The 19,138-nt window shown below is 39.3% G+C and overlaps 1 long non-coding RNA gene across 3 annotated transcripts in view; it reads left to right on the top strand.

The window, feature by feature from the left end:
* The window catches only part of LOC311631881, a 46,930-nt gene extending 28,445 nt beyond the window's left edge, over nucleotides 1–18,485 (top strand). For 2 of the 3 annotated variants that reach the window (XR_014796661.1, XR_014796663.1), the window contains exons 2-3: nucleotides 2,610–2,672; nucleotides 18,020–18,485. This is a non-coding gene — a long non-coding RNA (uncharacterized lncRNA). The remainder of the gene's footprint in view (nucleotides 1–2,609; nucleotides 2,673–18,019) is intronic. The other variant, XR_014796662.1, reaches the window with a different exon arrangement.
* The last annotated feature ends 653 nt before the right edge of the window (nucleotides 18,486–19,138 follow it).

The raw sequence follows: 19,138 nt of genomic DNA, 5'->3' as shown, positions 1-19,138 counted from the left end.
GTAATAGAGCACAGTATTCCCAAAGAAGCTGTTACTTATTTATATTTTTGAAAGGAATTATGAACTAGATATTCAAAGAAAGCATATCACATAAAAGTCAATTCTAAAAAGTCAGCTTTTGAAATGCATTTGATGTCACTAGAGAATAAGATCTTTGAAGGTAAAAACATTAATTACTCCTCTTTGTAACCCCAAATCCTGACTCATTGTGAATGTCCTATAAACAGTTTTTGAGCTGAATTGATTAAGTAAAAAGTCCAAAGTATTTCTTATCAAGTGTATGTATGGCATGAATGAGTCAGAGAACAACATGAGATTCAGAATTGAAAAACATGCCTCAAAATAAATCATCTCACATTGTGAGGGAACTTGTAATTGTAGGAGAAAGATCACCAACAGGCCCCTTCATTTGTATCTGAATGAACCATATTAGTATTAGTGTCTTAAATGGAGCCAAATTCTTTCCCCTACTTCTGTCCAACACTCATTCTTAGCACATAACTTTGTTGGCACTGCCTCAACTTCCACATAAAAACCTTACCTGCAAACAGCATCTACCTCTTGACCTTTCTCTCCATAAATGAATCTCCAACTTGTCTGTGTATTCCCATATGTGTTCATTAGATTCCACTATAAGTGAGATCATCTGCCTTCTTAGGGGCTAGAGCCCAATATTAAACATCCTCTCTCCTGTATCTATATTGCTCATCCTTAATTGACTATTTTCCTTCAGCATTGAAAATGTTGCAGACACTCCCATCTTATAGAGCAAATAATAAAAATTGTTAACCTCATATCCACTTCATTCTGTCATTCTATTTCTATTCTCCATTTTGCAGAAAACCAAAGAAATGCACACTGTGCCATTTTCTCCCCTCCCAATCACTCCTCACTGTGTCCACTTCCTCACCACACAGTTACTCCTTGAGTAGTTGTCACTTCCACTACTTGAGAACCATTCTCACCAGGGTGTTTATCAGTGTTGACCATCCCTCCTTTTTTTTAAAGCACATTTCCTTTCGTTTTTTTATTAAGCTAGTTTTTTTTAATATATCTGTATTATTGAAAGTATTATAGAAATCCCCATCCCCCCCCCCCCACTGACCATTTCCCCTCATCCCCAGCCTTCTCTGCACTATTGTCTGGGCCCATGGAAATAACATGGCACTATCCTATCTAATAAAAGAGTAATATACAAATTAACCATCACTCTGTTACAGAAATGGCGGTGCCCATAGCCACATCATGGAGGTGCCCAGTGCTTTCAACCCCGCCAGAGTCCCCCAGTCCAGCCCCTCTGGAGTCCCACAGTCCAGCTGGGAGGCACTAGTGCCCCCATGTGACGATCCTGCCACCAGCAGAGGCAGTCCTGGGTGTGGTCAGGTCCCCATACACCCATCCCTGCTGCTAGCATCAGCAGCCTGGGGTGTGCAGCTGGGAGGTAGCCCAGGGTGTGTGGCTGGAAGGCGACTGGGGTGTCCAGCCAAGGGTCATGGGGGATGTGCCCAATCCAGTAGCAGATCAAGCCTGGCTGCTCTGCTGCCTCTGGAGTGCCTGGGGCTGAGCAGCGAGGCTGGAAGGTTTGGGCCTGTTGGCCTCGCCAGGGGTCGAGTGGGATGCGCCCACTAAGGTAGCGGATCAAGCCTGGCTGCTCTGCGGCCTCTGGAGTGTCCCAGATTAGAGAGGGTGCAGGTTGGGCTGAAAGACACCGCCTCTCCCCTGTGCATGAATTTCATGCATCGGGCCTCTAGTATTATATACATGGGTTATACTATATATGCATACTAGGTATAAATTCTTTGGTTAATCTCTTTCCACCTTACAGCCCCCCTTCCCTCTGAGATTTGTCAGTCTGTTCCATGCTTTCATGACTCTGGATCTATTTTTTCTACCAGTTTACTCTGTTCATTAGAGTCCACATATAAGTGAGGTCATGTGATAATCGTCTTTCTCTGACTTATTTTGCTTAGCATAATACTTTCCAGATCCCTCCACAAAGAGCGTATTTCCTTTATATAGATCATATTCTTTTAACTTTTGTACCGTATCTTATTAAATTTTCTCCTATACTCCATTTCAGTCTTATTTGAAGATTTATGTCCCTTTTCCCATCCTTCTACATAGACATTTCTTAGGTTACTCTACTTTTGGCCCATTTATCTTCTCATTCTCTGCTCTCTAATTCTGTTATTCCATGTACTTAGTAGATTATCTCAGTGATATATCTCTCCCAGGCACTGTTGTATTCCCAGACCCTTAAACTTCTTGTTTAGTGAAAGCAACTCTGTGTGGTAGTGAGAATCAAAAGCAATCTGTCACAATTCAAGCTTGAGAGAAAGATGTCAGACTTCCTATTAATGCAATATGTGGGGCACTTAAGCCATTCATTGAAAAACAAAAGAGGAGACCATATTTATTCCATAAACTGTACTGTCTATAGCTGTCACCAGGTTAGAATACCTGTGTTACAATTATTTTAATGGTGTTTTGTTTTGTTTTTTTCTGTAACCAGAAGCCTCAGCAGGAGAGGGAGCAGACAGAACATATGTTCTCAGCAGCAAGCTTGAAATTGAGTAGCAATTTATCTCTTGTTTGTGTTTCCCATGAAGGTACTCTGGAAAATCTCTGCTCCCCTGAGAGGCCTGGAAACAGCCAACATTTTGACATGCTTAGTAAGTAATGAGCAAACTTCTCACAGAATGTCTTGTCATATGATAACTCAAGATGTGATGCTTTCTGTGACTTGATGGAAACAACATGCCAAAAGACCAAAGACATTCAATTTTGCCTCTCTGGAGCTCCTATATAAAGAAAATACGCTCTTTGTGGAGGGACCTGGAAAGTATTATCTCACACCTGAGTCTTACTCAGATTATAGCTAAAAGTGTAAGCGAATAAGGCTCCTTCATGAAAGTGATGGAGCTTGGATACACCCAAGAGTTGGCATTTTACAAATGTATTAATCAGTGAGGACCTTCCTTCTTTGTCTCAAGGGTGTTGCTAAATGCAGATTCAGCTGCCTGCCTCTTTGAAAACCAATACTAAAGAGACAGGTGATGATAAGAATTAAAGTGGTTTATTCAAGTGCCAGCCATCTGAAAAAAAGAGACTCTTGTCCTAAAGCCCATTTTAACATCTCAGTGCAGGCATGGGTTTTTATAGGGATGGAGAAGTAAAGCCGAGCAAAGAGGTCCGGAGAGAGGCTATGGACATGCAGGCAATGTCCTTGCTGGTCTGGATGTGGATCTTTAACATCAACATGCTGAACCTGGTCAGCATCAGCCAAATTCCTGCAGTTGGGGCAATCTGCATCAGATGAAGTGGTCAAGGCCATTTCTTATTCAGCAAGAACTGCTGGTTCCTGTAATAGGATAACGTTTTTATTCCCTATTTCAGGGACACTCATCTTCTTGCCAAAAAGCCTATAATTTCACCATCTTCAGAACCTCAACAAAACTTGCAACTCCTGCCTTTTACTTCCATATCATTTTCTCCTTATATCAAACTATCTCTTTTCAACTAATTAATTTTCAAGTAATTCTGACTTCTGGCTGTATAGTAGTCCCTTTTGCAATTCCTCACCAACAAAGCCTGTGTCCAGACTCACTGACACAACCTTATCAGTACCCGAGCTACACTGAATGCTACCAACTTTAATCAGTTTTCTCCAGGAATTAATACCTTGCTGGGCTGATTTATTAATGTGTATTAACCTAAAATATTTTAAAGAAATCTTTCATGTACAAATTTATTCTAAAGCTTTGGGATATGGACCAGTGACCTTAAAAAGAGGGCTAAAAAGGTAGAGTAAGAGGGGTCCATTTGGAAACTGGCACCCTTCAAGATGAATTGCACTACAGAGATGGCTTTCTCATTTTTTCATTGATAAACCCTCAAAATAATCAAGATTACATTAATTACAAATTTTTATTTGATTCATATAAATCAAGATAATAAGATATCATTAGTTTGTTCAACATCAGCTGCCTCCTGCATTATTTACAAGCCGTTCCAACTCAATACACCCCTTTCTGAATTCACTGTCTACATACCACTCCCCAATTCATACATACACACTAAAACAGAAGTAAATACCAACCTCCTCTCCCCCAATCCCAAAATCTTCTCTCTTCTTCTGGCACCATTTGAAAAAAGATGGAGAAAGAAAGGGAGAGAGAGAGAGAAATCACTTAAGATGAGAGAAGTATCCTTCAGACTATATCTGTACTTTGCAATATAAAATATTTACCAGAGAAATACTCTTTTTAACTGAAAGAGGCAAGAGAGTGTTGGTTGCTATTGTCCCATTTGAGCATTGGATCAACCCTCAAGCTGGATGACTTTGAGGCTCAACTCCCAACACAGTGTGTAAACTGCTGTGCAGGTGCTAACCACATGAAGCAGAATTTGCCTCAGCAGGTTTTAGTGCCTGCTGAGATATCCCTTTGGATATGCTGTTTATGAAGTTTATTGGTTCTTGCTCTGATGTTTGAAGCTGGCCATTGGTTGTGTTGGTTCTGGGCCTCTTAGAAGGCACTCTGGTATAGGCCAATGTCAGATGCTAACTTATTTGAAGTTCCAGGAAAACCATAGTTTGACTGCTTCTGCTAGGCTGAGTTGTAAGCAGGAAGGACCATGCTGTACACCTGGCTTTTACCAGGTATGGAGGAAGGTCGGCAAAAGTCCCAAGACACCATAAGGAGATCCGCCTCTGCCTGCCTGTTGCCTGTTAGGATCACTCACTGAAAGGGTCCCACAGGATTCCTACTACATAAGGCCAACCCCAAAAATTGGGAGTCATAGCAGATCTAATACATAAACAAATACAAAGAGGCAGTAAAAATGGGGAAACAAAGCAACACGCCTCAAATGAAAAACAGAACTCTCCAGAAAAAAGAGCTAAATGAAATGAAGGCAAGCAATTATCAGATATAGAGTTCAAGTAATGGTTATAAGGATGCTCAATAAACTTAGTGAGAACTACAAAAGCATGTAAAAGCACATAGACACCATGAAAAAGAGCCAGTGAAAATAAAGAATACCGTATCTGACATCAAGAATACACTAGAAAGAATTAAAAGTAGGTTGGATGAAGTGGAGGTTCAAATCAGTGACAGGGAAGATAAGGTGAGAAGGGCGCGGGGGGAAATCCAATCAAAGCAACAAAAAGAAAAAAGAAATTTTAAAGAATGAGGATAGTTTAAGGGACCTTTGGGATAATATGAAGCATAACACATCTACACCATCGGGGAGCCTGAAGAAGAGAGACAGCAAGGGATTGAGAACCTATTTGAGTAAATTAGAAACTGAAAACATTTCTAGCCTGGTGAAGAAAATAGACACACAAGTCCATATAGCACAGAGTCCCAAAGATGCTGAACCAAAGAGTACCACACCAAGAAATATCATAATTAAAATGGCAAAAGTTAAAGACAAAGAGAAAACCTTAAGAGCAATGAGAGAAAAGCAGTTAGTTGCCTACACAGGAGCTTTCATAGAACTATACACTGATTTCTCAATAGAAACACTTCAAGCCAGAAGAGATTGGCATGAAATATTCAAAGTGATGAAAATAAAAAAATTTACAACCAGGACCACTTTATCCAGCAAGGCTATCATTTAAAATTAAAGGCAAAGTAAGAACATTCTCAGAAGAAAGAAAGAAAAAAAAAAAAAAAGAGTTTGTTACCACCAAACCAGTATTATGAGAAATTTTAAAGGGAAATAGAAGAAGGAGGAACAAAAATAAACAAACAAACAAACAAACAAACAAATCCCCCCCCAAAAAAACACAAAAAAAACACACACACAGAGGAATATAGTTAAAAGAATAAAGTGGCAATATATATGTATCCATCAATAATGTAAATATTATAGCTTAAATAATGTAAATAGCTTAAAAGCTTCAATCAAAAGATATAGGGTAGCTGATTAGACAAGAAAGCAAGACCCATATATATGCTGTCTACAAGAGGCCTTCCTCAGAAGAAAAGATGCACCCAGACTAAAAGTAAAAATATGGAAAAATACATTTTATGCAAATAGACATTTTTAAAAACCTGGGGTAGCAATACTTATATCTGACAAAATAGACTTTACAACAAAGAGAAGGGTGCTACATAATAATAAAGGGATTAATCCAACAAGAGAATATAACCCTTGTAAGCATTTATGCCCCCAACATAGGAGCACCTAAATATGTGAAGCAAGTCTTGATGGATACAAAAGGAGATTTAGGCAATAATATAGTCACAGTAGGTAATTTTAACACCCCATTGACATCAATCAACAGATTTTCCAGACAGCAAATCTAATAAGGAAATGGTGGCCTTTAAATTACACACTAGATCATATGGATTTAGTTGATATTTTCAAAGCATTTTACTCCAAAGCAGCAGAATATTTGTTGATGGCTATCATCAACAAATCAACAAATAACAAGTGTTGGCAAGGATGTGGAGAAAAGGTTGGTGAGAACCCGGATTGGTGCAATCACTGAGAAGCAGTATAGATTTATCTCAAAAAATTAAAAAAGGAAATGCCTCATAACCCAGCAACTCTACTTCCTGGAATATATCTAAAGAAACCCAAAACACTAATTTGAAAGAATATATGTACCCCTATATTCATTGCTGTGTTATTTACAATCACTAAGATTTGGAAGCAGCCTATACGCTCATCAATAGATGAGTGGATAAAAATGTGGAAATTACATGTATATTGTGCTTCCAACCTATTGATAACAATTATGTTGGCTGTTCTCTGCTTATGAACATAATTCATACAAGAACTCTGCTTATGAAGATCAAGGTTGCAAGTGTGAATGGTGTCTCAACCATTACATTAACATGTTCAGACACCGTGCTGCCATTTCTGGCTGGTTTGTGAAGAAATAGAAAAACATCAGGATTTAAGTTCCGTTTCTTCATTATTGCTTTATTTAAATAACAAACAACCATAAGTGCTCTTCCCTATTCCTGTTGCTTAGTGACAAAAACATCACCTTCTCTCCTTGCAAAAAAAATACATTAAAAAGGAAAAAAAAAGAGTAATCTATGTCAAACTTTCTCTAAGTTTTAGGAAATGAGAAACCACAAACAAAATAAAACAATTGAATATCTTTCTAAGGGTAACATGAACTTTACTTTTTCTGATAGCTCTTTGGTGGGAGAGGGCGGGGGCTAAGAGGCTGCAAATTTTATATTCTTCTTTGGATAAATATAGTAACTGTGCAAACAAGCTCTAATCACTGAAGCCTGTTTGCCTGCCCCACGCAGTCACCCTTGGGAGGGTGAGTAAAGGACAAGTGCTGATCTTTCTCTCAAGATGAAATTCTGCATTCTAAATTAGCCAAGTAGAAGAATCCAGCCAGCAGGAGTACCATAGGGTCATAGATATTCAGGACCATGAATCACAATAGGAAACAAATGCTAAGATAGGTCACCCCAGGAAGAATGAGCTCATTGCCACACTGTGTTGCCCTCTGTGAGAGAAAAATTGAAACTCCTCAGCACCTCCTTTCCCAGCTAGAGGTTAAGAATCACAATCATGCTACCTGGCATAGAGGGAGAACATGATGCTCATTCACAATGACAAAAGTCTCAGCTAGCAGTTCACATATTTCTGAATCATTATTTGTGGAGGAGCTAGGAGTTATCCTAAGCAGCTCCAGAATCTGACACAGCAGGGATGGAGTTTTATCCATGCACCTGGCCTCCTGGCCATGTATACATTTAAGACTCTAATCAGAGCTTACAGCCTGGAAGAGCCCCCACCCTGCCCTTCTCCTGACTGTCTGGCAATTTAAAGATGTCAATTACCAAATGTCTTTCTTAAAGAACATGCACTTTTGAGAACACACACTTTCCAAATATTGTACTTATTTATCTTAGTTTATATTATTTCATGTCAAGAAATACTGAGATTCAAAAGAAAGGGCTAATAGTACAGAAGACTAAGAGCATTAAATCAATGAGAACAGGTTTCTTTTGGCTAAAAGACATTGATTTATCTTTTAATTTCTCAGAGCAAGATAGACAGTCTGCAGCCAGAGGTAGATGGATCCCATCATTCCCCAGCTATTCCCTGGAAGAATGAGATTGCCTGGAGTTGGTAGATAACAAATATAGGGGAATAATAGTGTCTGTAACCTGGCTTTTCTTAGGCCTGGGAGTAAATAGGGATGGGCAACTCTGCCTATTTAGTTCAAAACCAAACCTCTCTCAGCAACATGAGTCCTACTTTAGAAATTATTGAAAATCCAGTCAGAATCTACTTCATAGCTGCCTTTAGCTAGAATTCTCCACCTTGCCTCTAGCAAATAACATCAACTATCTAGTTATCCTATGTGCATAGAAAATAGCGTTCAATGTGAAACATATAAATAGGAAAGCATAAACTATTAACCTAACAGAGTCACATTTGAAATGCATCTGTAATGTACGAGGAAGCATTCAGAAATATAATTTTTCTAAATAAAAGTGTCAAGTTCCTCATGAAACAAGATGGATTTATGTTTCTTTTGTAAATCTGCAGCATAATTCATTTCTACCATTGAAAGTCTTGTGAGGAATACCAAGATTCACAGTTCTTTTTCCTAGCAGAAAATACTAGCCTAGTTTCCCCACTTAAAATGATTTAAGGTCTGGGCAGATGCCCTAAGCAGGCTCTCAGCAAATTGGTTATAGTCATGTCCTGGGATGAGTAGACCCTTTGAATACCTAAAGCAGATTATTTCAGAGAAAGAAAGGAAGCAGATCAGCACTAGAATAATAATTTTGAAAACACTCTCCATGCATTTGTAAGGCAGCAAAATCTTGGTTTAAAGAATGGCTTATTATCTCACAAATACAGATATGTATTTCTGTCATACCATGTCTCTAAAAACAACTTACCACACACACACACACACACACACACACACACACAAAGGCTTAATAAAATGCACTTTAGCCATGAGGTGTATGTTAATGCTGCCTCCCAGATTATGTTTCTAAGAGATTCCATTACTTACTCCAATTCAATAGCAGGCCTGTGCCCTGATTCTCCATTCACATGCTAGAGAAAATATATGCCCACCCATGTTTATAAGTTGTCAGAGGATAGCTATACTACAAAATCAACAGACTATTGAAAAAGCCACGCATATCTACACACTGTGTTTAATGCTGTAATGAAATAAATCTTGCAGTGCATACTTTATTATTGCACATCACAGTAATTAAGAATAAAATTGGTGAGTTTGGCAAATGATTTAAATTAGTATTACTTTTATCAGTAAGAATTAGGTTTAGCTGCTAGTAACAGAAAATCCAAAATAACAGAAGCATAAAATTATTTTCATTTACTTCTCTCACCCATAAAAGGATTCTGACCGGAAAATATAAATCTCTCAGACACTACACTGAATGTTTCTGCAAGGGTGAGATGGTGGCATCAAAGCTTCTGGAATCAATCCATGTCCCTTATATAAACCCAGGGTGAGACTTACTGTGTAGGGTAACCAACTGCCCTGTTTTAGCTTGAAAGTCCCCCTTCCTGGGCAAACTCCAGAGGGAGACAATTTGTCATGGATCACCAAGTGTTTCCCACAGAAGGGAAAGACAAGGGAAGAAGAAAAGAGATCTTTATCAGAGCTGCACAGCCTTTTAGGGAGCGGTCCTCTGACCTGTCCTGAGTCAGATCTGGTGACAGCTTTTTTAACCCAACCAGACTCCTCATCGAGTCCTGCCTCCTATGTCACCTTTCCCCCATTCAACAAATACTTGTTAAACACTTATTCTAAGTCCGGCAATGCCTATGTCCACCTCACACTGCCCCCTGTTTCTAATGAATGTAGTGCACCATGGACAGGATATATGCCCTATGTGAAGCACCATTTTCTTTTCCTTTTTTCCCCCATGGAATTTAGGAATTCACTGGAGAGGAGAAAGGGGTTATGAGAGCTCTATCTGAACAACAGAGAACAAAACCCCAAATTCTCAGTTGCTATATCTGAAAAATGTTGTGGGTGGATATAGAATAATTTAGAAAGGTTCACAACATGTTAAGTGGAAAAAATGAGTTTACAAAATAATATGTAAAGTTTGATCTTATCCTATGAAAATACACATATAATATTTATTTACTTATTTAATACACGACTAGAAAAGAAGGCTGGAAAATATGCATCAAAATGTCAACAGTTATTACCTCAACTTGGTAGAACTAGAGAAGAAGCAACTGTGATATAGAAGAGACCTATTCAAATGCTATTAAGAAAACAGAATGCAAGAACTTGGCAATGGATTTCATGCAGAGAGCAAGGAAGAAGGATCAGCAGAAGATGACAAGTAGCCTGTTTGGATGGTGCCATTAATAAAACAAGAACATCAGAGGAAGGTAGACTAGTAGCACGGGAGGGCTGACTTTACTCTGAGACATGGAGACTATACATCTTCAGGTTAAGATGCCCGGTGGATAATAAGGAATTCAGAATCAGAGCTCAGAGAATAGAGAGGGCTAGTCATGCAGATGGGGAAGTCATCACATGGAAGCTAGAGCTGGAGCCCTGAAAATGAATAATAAACTATGGCCAGATTAGAGAAAAACAAGAGGAGAAAGTCAAAAGCAGAGATTGAGAGACACTTGAGGGGGAAGAGGAAAAAAATTAGTCAGGAGTGTGGGAAAGCTTGGGAAGCCCGGGTCAAGTAAATGAAAGCAAGACAAGAGGGAAGAAAACATTTCACGCCTCCCTTGGGCCGGCCTCTCACTCTCATGGCTTGCAGAGCTCACAGATGACTCTCTCATGAGATCTTTGTGGAGTCTTTAGGGATACACTTCTATATTGAGGGTTTTTGGGGTTTTTTTTTACCTGCAGTAAAGTCAAGCCTGGAATGTTCCTTTCCTTTTCCTCTCTGCTCTAACTTCACAAGGGTAAGAACAGGTAGGGCAAAGGAACTGGTGGCTCAAAGCACAAGTTGGAGAAAAATCAAGAATCCAGTTTCTCTTCCCCACTCCCTACCATCACTGCAAATAACCAGCAGACAACAGCTGGGAAAGAGGTGTAACTATAACCTTGAGTGAAGTTGAAAGTTTGGACTATAATTCTGAATTAGATATACTAATTACTGATCAGAAGACCTTTAATTACCTAAAGGCGACCATAAAAGTCATGGTCAAGAGGCTAATTAACTCCACAGAAGAAAGGACCAGTGGAAGACAAAAATAAAATTGCTTAGTAATTACAATCTGGACTTGCACTTATTCAACATAATAGTTACAAAGGGACAAAGATATTGGAGACACTGCTTTTCCCTTAAGTAACAGGATGTTGAGTTGATCAGGATTTTTTTCTATTGTCTGAGAACTGCAGATAAAATCCAAAGTTGAAAATATTAGTACTAAATGCCCCTACATTCTAAAGAGAACTGACTGCACTGACAGCAGATATTTCTCCGGGGCTATTTGACTCTGCTGCCATCAACCCACCACCTGCCTCCATTCTGTATTTGCAAAATAACAGACAGAACTGAGACTGCTGTCTTAGATGATGAGTACTGGAGTATGTTCTCCCTCTTCCCTGCTAGCAAGTAAAGGGGCAATGTATTTGTTTCCTATTGTTTTGTAACAAGTCACACAAACTTAGAGGCTTAAAACTACAGACGTTCATTAGCTCACTGTTCTGTAGGTCAGAAGCGCAGGCACAGTGTAGGCTCTGGGTTCTCTTCCATGCTCCTCTGGTGATAGCAGAACTCAGTTCTTTGCAGGAATTTTCTTGCTGTTAGCTGGGAGCTATTCTGAGAGGCCACCCATATTCCTTGCCATGTGGGACTGGAAGGTGTTGTCCAGTCCCTCTCATACTTTGAGTCTCTTTCCATGAAAGCCCAGTGCCTTTTAAGCACTCTCCTGATTAGGTCAGGACCAGCCCAATAATCTCCCTTAAAATCAACTGTGCCATATGACACAAACTAACCATGGGAATAAAACCTATTATATTCACAGTTTCAGGGCTGAGTCAGGACATACATGCCAGGGACAGGATGTGAGTCTGTCTCACAGATATTCCCTCTATAAATCAGGTACAAGGGGGCTCCAAAAGTCTCACTTTGGAAAATAAAAATGAATGCAAGAAGCATTGCTGGTGGATATTCCTTAGTTGAATAAACTCTGATGCAGCAGACTTGCTGATCTGCCCTTTCAGAGAGGGACAGCAGAATGGCCAGAGAACAGTGATAGTGAAGGTCACACCCATCATTTGGCATGGCCAGAATGTGTGATCCGCCCATGAACACTGCAGAATGCATTCAGATTAGAGCAGGCTTCCCAGGACAACATCCATGAGGCCTGCTTGCTGTGGGCTTGCCAGAGGGTATAGGAGCTGGAATGTCAAAAGACATCAATCTACATCAGGAGACTAAGCTTGGGAAGGAAGCACATCATCCCCAAAGCACCCACCTGCACCCCTTTCAGAGTTAGCCCTCTGATCAGAGTCATCAACAGCCAAGAGAGAGAACTCCAACAGCAGCAGCAAAATAAAGGTGTTGGCCTTTTTTTTTTTGCTTTTTTTTTTAAATCGCCCCTCCCCTTTCACCTCAACTACCCAGAGGCTAGAGGCAGAAAATAATAAAAACAAAAAGGTGAACTACTCCCTATTCTCTCCAGATGCTGGGTGCTTGGACAGCTCTTAGGGAAGGGTAGCCCCTAAATCATGACATATAGACTAAATCTGATAATATACCTTGTTTTAATCTGGTCTGCATGTTTGGATGCCTGACAATAATTAAGGAACTAAGGGATCCATTATTAAGAGAAGAAAATGGAGATTCAACAAAGCATTTTGGGAGGTCGTGTTTGGAGAAAAATAAAGCCACCTCCATATGTATTTCTCACCAAATTCATACCATTTAGTAAACCAGTTACACTTACTAATGTGAACTCATAGCATTGAAGAGTGGACATACTCAGTTCCAGCTATTTCCAAAGTGGGAAAAAAATTCAGAGAGTAGCCTAATCACCAGAGCCCAGACAAAGAAGGTACTAAACTGGGAATCTCATGAATGTGTGTATATGTTCACACATGAGTGTGTGTATATGAATGTGAAGAGTGTGTGCATACTGGAGAGTGAGTATGAGGGAATGCACATGAGTAGTGTGTGTGTGTGTGTGTGTGTGTGTGTGTGTGTGTGTGTGTGTTCTGGCTGATGGCCAGAGAAAAGATAAAATAAATGGAATAGGATGAGGCAATGTAAGTAAGATCTCACTAACAAAATAAAAATAAGAATCTAACAAAAGGGAGGTGAGCAAAGTAAAAAGTCTGCTGCAATTTGGATTCTCATCTAGGAACCAGGAGAGTAATCAAGGGAGAAGACACAACATGATGACCTATTACTGATGTTTCCAGAGTTGCTAACTTTATTCTCTCCCAAGCCATTTGTCTCTCTGTTAGTTTAATAATTTTCCACAGCTGTTGTGTAATATAACCACACATGTACTACTGAGCTGATTTGTCCCAGCCAGTCCTGCTTCCAAGGAAACTAATGGGAAGAGACAGCATCAGGGCATCCCCTGCAAACTCATAAGAGCTTGAAATTGGCTCACAGTGTGTGGGTAGCTGAAGGAAAAGTATAGACATGCTACCATCGCAGTTTAATTTTTTCCTTTGTCTTTTCTTGTAAATGGCAGTGACTGAGAAGCTAAGGGGTCCATTATTAAGAGGAGAAAGTTGAGATTCATTAAAGCATTTTGGAAGGTCATTTTGAACAAAAATAAAGCCAAAATAACATGAAATCTTTCTCTTTGACTTCTGAAAAAACCTATTTCTTTACTGTTTTCTTAGCCTTTTAGAAAAAGAAAAGGAAGGCCTGAAAAGTAAAACTACTCACTTTAGACAGAACGTGCACAAATATCATTCTGCAATAGCTTTTGATTCTTTACAGAGCATGGCTTCTTTTTCTGTCAGCTTAAGTCTTCCTGAGAGCATCTTATAAGTATTTCTTGTCCTCTGGTTTCCCAATGGGATGATTTAAACACCATTCCCGAGAGGCAGCTGTCTGCAGAATACTGCAGTTTATTGAGTTCACGAGAATTGTGACCGTCAGCATCACCAACCTTTACAGAGAATCACAGGCACTCTCATTCCAATATGCTGACTTATTGAAAAAGCAATTTCTCCCAGTGTATCCCATTATCCAGGAGCAGGAACAATCTCAGTGTCACAGACTTAAATCCTGACGTGTTCTAGGCCACCATTTGTGCCAGTCCTCTCATTTTACATGAGAAAACCGAGACCTGGAGAGGTTAAGTTACCTGCTAACTAGTCCACTGTTAGCAGAGTTGCAATTAGCTTTGAGTAACCCTGGTTACCAGCCTAAGTCCTGCATTCTCTCTGCCACCTCCTAGATGTTGGTCTTCTTGATACTGAAATGCAGCACATTTGCTCAAATTTTGGTTCTGCAAAACTTCCTTGTTCTTAAGCAAAATAAGTCCTAGATTTTCTTTATTAAAATTCTAGCAGGTGCCAAGGACTGTGCTGTTTTACTCACATTAACTCATTGAAGGAGGTGTCATTTCCCTAAAAGCTGTAAGTTTAGGGTATTAGTGAATGGCATATAAAAAATTGTAATATTGATAAAAGAAACCCACTGCAAGGACCCACTTTCCCCTCCATTTAACTGTGGAGACCAACCTGGTCAGTACTTACAGTTCACAAGATAAATCAAGGGCTTAAAGAAATATTCTCAGCTACTAAATTAGGTAGCTGGAAAATGAATTTGGTGTAGGTATGTAAATGTGTGTGCTGGAGGGAGTGGGGCGGGGGTGTGTTATAAAAAGCTAACTCAGAATAAAGTTGGGGTTAGACAGGTGATGTAAAGAGAAGCAAGGTTCCAGGAAGACACTGGAAGAGACTAAGAACCCAGATAACAAATGGTCACTTCCCACTTCACCTGCCCAATTCACCATAGAAAAGGCAAGCCAAACACTGTGTATTTGGCAAAAGGTCTGTCTTGCTTTTACCAAAACACATGCCTATCTGGTATTTTACCCCCTTCTCTCTGTTACTTTGGCAAAATAGCTCAACCAAGTCTTCACCTGAAAAAAAAGCTCAATGTAATCTCTTTCAGTAATGGAGGTGGTTCCTCTAGTTTTCAATTTGCATGAGTGAGTTTGACAAGTCCTGAGGAAAATTTTTATTTCACAATTCTGCCCCAGATTTGCCCTTAGCCTTGATTGAGGGGGAATGAGCATCCAGAGATATCTAGTCCACCCCAGAGAAGGCCAGTAGGGAAAGCGACCCTACAGTTGTTAAGGACCTGCACTGCTCAATTAAATATACCATGTCTGGAAATTAAAGAAAACAAACAAACAAAAACAAAACAACAACAAACAAACAAACAAACAAAAAACACCAAAGACTAGGAAACAGCTACACTGCCAAATGACATCAAACTGAAGCAGAAAGATCCTCCTCCAGGAAGTGTTTAAGTGAGTCTGAGAAATCAAGGTATTCAAATTAACACATCGTTTAAAAGAAGTGCAAAGCATTTGGTAGAAAATCATTGAAGTAGGAAATTAATAAAGTTCAATCCTAATGCTAAAAGAGCCTTCTGAATTCCAAAATTTTAAAAAATAGTGTCTTCAGTTATGTTCTCAATTTAGTGAAATCATACTCAACGATAAAGAACAGCAATTGTGCATGGAAGGCAGTGTGGCTACTGAGCGAGTATCAGGAGGAGGCAAGTGTGGAAGAGATGCTGCCTTTGCTTAACATTTTGATGTTTATTCATCACAGATTTTTAAATTAATTTGGTATTAACATATATTGTTAAAATATTATTTATTGAGATTGCTGGGCTACTTTGTGCGCCTCTAAATATGAGTGTCTCACTTGCTTCACAATAGTCTCAGTCCTATTAAGGGCCTAATAGATACAAGCAACAGGAAAGTCACCATCTCTTGTGTGTTGCATTGTGCCTCCCACAAAGATGTTGAAGTCCTAACCCCTACATTTAAGAATGTGACCTTCTTTGGAAATAGGGTCATTACAAATGTAATTAGTTAAGATGAGATCATACTGCATAGTGGTCTCCAATGCAGCTGACCAATGTCCTTGTGAAAAGGGGAAATTTAGATATAGACCCACATAGAGATATCAAAGGTTCATCTACACCAAAGATTGCTAGCAAACCAACAAAAGATTGGAAAGAAGCATGGAACAGATTCTCCTTACAGTCCTGAGAAGGAACCAACACTGTTTACCCCTTGTTGTTAGACATCTGGTCTTCAGAACTTTGAAATGATATATTTCTACAACACAGTTTGTGGTATTTTATTATATGGTACTTTATTATAGCAGCTCTAGCAAACTAGTACTGTATTTTTCCATGTATAAGATGCTATTTATTTTTCTAAAATCTCTAGACTGAAAATCAAGGGGCGTTTTATACATGAAAGTCAGCTGATGAGGGAGCTGTGCGGGTGCATAGCTGCCCAGTACCTTGTCAACAGGCTTCCTCCAATCACCAGCCTTATTGTTACTGACATTAGCTGATGTCATAATTGGAGGTGGAGGCAGAGATTGTGCAAGAGCATTCTGAGTACATAAAGATGTCAAAAAAATAAAAAGATAAAGTGATTGTCTTACTCTGCAAAAATCAAACCTAGTGTAATCAGCTATGCAAAAGAACATGGAAATAGAGCTGCAGAGAGACAATTTGGACCTCCTCCCACTGAGTGTATGATGAGACAGTGGAGAAAACAGGAAGAACAACTCCTTAAGATGCCAAAAAAGAAGAAGGCCTTAAGAGGAAAACCAGAAAAATGGGCAAATTTGGAGCAGAGGCTTAAGTCTTAGATTATGGAGCAGTGCCAGAGTGGTTTATGTGTGTGAACCAAGCTTATTCAATGTCAGGCAAGAATGTTTGCAAATGAAATAAACATTGTTGATTTTACAAGAAAGGCAAAATGGTGCTCAAATTTCATGAGGAGAGAAGGGTTGGCCATGAGAACATGAGCAAAGATAGCTCAGAAAATGCCACATGGTAAAATACGCTACATAGTCCTTGTCTTAATGAGAGGCAGTACCCCCATATTAATCAGAAGTGTCCTCTTTTAACTGTGTAGCCAAAGACCATATCAGATCTCAGCCAAGAGATGTAAATATCAAGCCAGTCCAAAGGGGATTACAGTCAAAACATTGCAACCCTATACAAATGCCAGAACCAGGGAAATCAGATGAAAACAAAAAAAATCCTCGGAGTGCAGATATGTGGTCAGGGCAAGTTAAAGCATGGGATAGAGAAGATGCAGTGAGTATTCACCTCAAATTACAAATGTCTCATCTTTGGGGAACCTTTACCCATCTTGGAATAGTACCTGTGAACTCTGCATCTAACCTAGTGTTTCAACAAGATTCTACTATGTGCTCAGCTCAGTAACAGGTGCTACATCAGAAAGATGTTGAAATATTGAAATGAAGGAGCATTACTAGAACCTATGGAAAGTGGGAGATATAGACAATGCAAAGTTTGACTTTGTCTTAAGTTTGGTCTTTATGAAGAATTTGAGTTTGGTTTTTTAAAAGAAAGAAACAGAAAGAGAAGGAGGAAGAACAAAAAGGCAGGAGAAACAAAGGGAAGACAGAGAATCAAGGAAGGTCAATTAAGGAGAGCCAGCATCTCATTTCAGACTTGGTCTTAGGGGATCCAACCCTTGACTGCTGGAAACCAAATCAGTTTCACTAAAAAAGAGATATTGACAGGAAGCCAGGAAGGCTGGTCAAAAACCTTAATTGCTCTAACCTTTAGTTGAGATTTTGTTAGCTGAAGCAGAATCTACAAGTTTCTGTTATTTCCTGCCTAAGGGCTACATGTAAATTTCTGTTTATGTTGCTTAAGATGTGTTCCCCAAAGCCTCAATAAAAGGGGATGGCGGGGCCAGAGCAGGAGTAGTTCTCCCACTAGAGTTGGACTACCGCCTGGCCCCCCAAATCGCCAAATTGAATTTCTTCAAGTCTCTTCATTTGTGTGCGGCCCTTCTCCAGGACCTGAACCCTGAATTGGAACTCTTTCTACGCGGGCCGTGAAAGAGAGTCCTATATCTGGCGCCTTCAACGCGGGACTTCTGGAGGAGAAGGTATTTTTCGCCTAGAGCGAAGGAGGAAAAATACACCGAGAAAAGGTGTGGAAGATTCACCAGAAAAAAGGTGAGGGAAATTCACCGCACTCAAAGCCCACGGCCAGCTGCAGAGTCGCGAACTGTAAGTAGGGTGGGAACGTCTTTTTTTCAGCCAGGCTAATGGGGAAGAATTAGGTTATAAATATAAAGTAAACTTTATTATAGATTTTTGGTTTGTAAGCTTAAAGAATGTGGTTTCTTGTTCAAATTAAAATCTTAGTTTGTATTTGGAATTTAAAATCTGTAATAAGAAATGAGACTCCACTGCTGAAACCGCCTCTGGTGCGGAGAAATTCAAAGGTGGCAGGAGAGGGCAGAGCCATCTGCTCTCCTGCAATGAGATTACTTAAAGTTTTCTTTAAAAATTATAAAAGAATTCGCAGGGAAATGCTTATCTTGGCCAAATTGGGTGCTAGTGATTACTTCAGAAAGCAAAAAAGAAAGAAAAAATTTAACATCTGTCTTTATCTTTTAAGCATGAAAAAATGTGTGGCCAGATCTGTTGAAACTTCTCCCAAAGTAAGCTTGATGTGGGGGAAGGGAGAGACCAGGCAATCCTATAAGACCACTCTCCCAGTAAGGAATGTGGTAACTTGCATTTGAATAGCTACAAACTTCCTCCAAACTCCTGTGGCAAAAATTTTTGTGGAAGTTTGCTTAATTAAAAAAAGGGTAAAGTTTAAATTTGCCTCATAAAAAATCTAGAGGACAGAATTGAAGCTCTTAATTGATTATGTCTTGTATTTTTCTTAGAAATGTAAAGTGTCATTAATCTAGGTCATGCAATATATATTTGATTTGGCAGCTTTAAAAGTTCAAAGTGCAAATTAAATTGGGAGAAATTATATAGTTGTAATTAAAATACCTAAAGTATAACTTGTTTTTGAGAAAATAAAAGGTGTTTTCTCTAATAATTAGGAATTAAAAATAAGTTGCTTATTATTGGTCTAATTAAAAAAGGAGGATTAATTCTGTGATCTCAACC

Source organism: Pipistrellus hanaki (assembly GCF_964339955.1).
Source record: "Pipistrellus hanaki genome assembly, chromosome: 1".
Classification (NCBI taxonomy): Eukaryota; Metazoa; Chordata; class Mammalia; order Chiroptera; family Vespertilionidae; genus Pipistrellus; species Pipistrellus hanaki.
The sequence above is the reverse complement of the archived record's forward strand: the minus strand, read 5'-3'. Positions and strand labels throughout refer to the sequence as shown.